Raw genomic sequence first — 437 nt, 5'->3', positions numbered from 1 at the left:
ATTTCTCTAAGTAGATTTCAAAATTCAGAAGCTAATGCAACTGTTAAGTTTTACGCTCGAATTTGAGGAAGAAATTTCTTTTCTTTAGCAAGGGCAGTATATGAAACTCTGGTAGCAAATGTCTCTTAGGCATTGACTACTCATTTCACCATCGTTCACTTACTTTGTCTTAAAGTTCAAAACTGGCAAGGCACATTTACATATTCCAATGAATACTTGACAATTTTTAATTACACTTTATGTCCCAGCTATCCCAGTAATTGACATACAACATACTAAAATGGTTTATTAAGATAACAAAAAAAAAATCAATTAATGTGAAAACATACAGGCTATTGGCAACCACTATTCTAAAAATTATGTAAATACAAGTAAACATACTGAAATGTGTGCGATTCTAAGTTTTTAACCAGAAGATCTCTGTACTAACACACATT

The 437-nt window shown here is 31.1% G+C and overlaps 1 protein-coding gene across 3 annotated transcripts in view; it reads right to left on the bottom strand.

Moving 5' to 3' along the window:
- Positions 1-215: 215 nt before the first annotated feature.
- The window catches only part of SYNCRIP (synaptotagmin binding cytoplasmic RNA interacting protein), a 25053-nt gene continuing 24831 nt past the window's right edge, over positions 216-437 (bottom strand). For all 3 annotated transcript variants that reach the window (XM_030944359.1, XM_030944361.1, XM_030944362.1), the window contains exon 12: positions 216-437. This exon is cut by the window's right edge. The gene's annotated coding sequence lies outside the window, so the exon portion shown is untranslated.

Source organism: Camarhynchus parvulus, chromosome 3 (assembly GCF_901933205.1).
Source record: "Camarhynchus parvulus chromosome 3, STF_HiC, whole genome shotgun sequence".
In the NCBI taxonomy this organism is placed as follows: domain Eukaryota; kingdom Metazoa; phylum Chordata; class Aves; order Passeriformes; family Thraupidae; genus Camarhynchus; species Camarhynchus parvulus.
The sequence above is the reverse complement of the archived record's forward strand: the minus strand, read 5'-3'. Positions and strand labels throughout refer to the sequence as shown.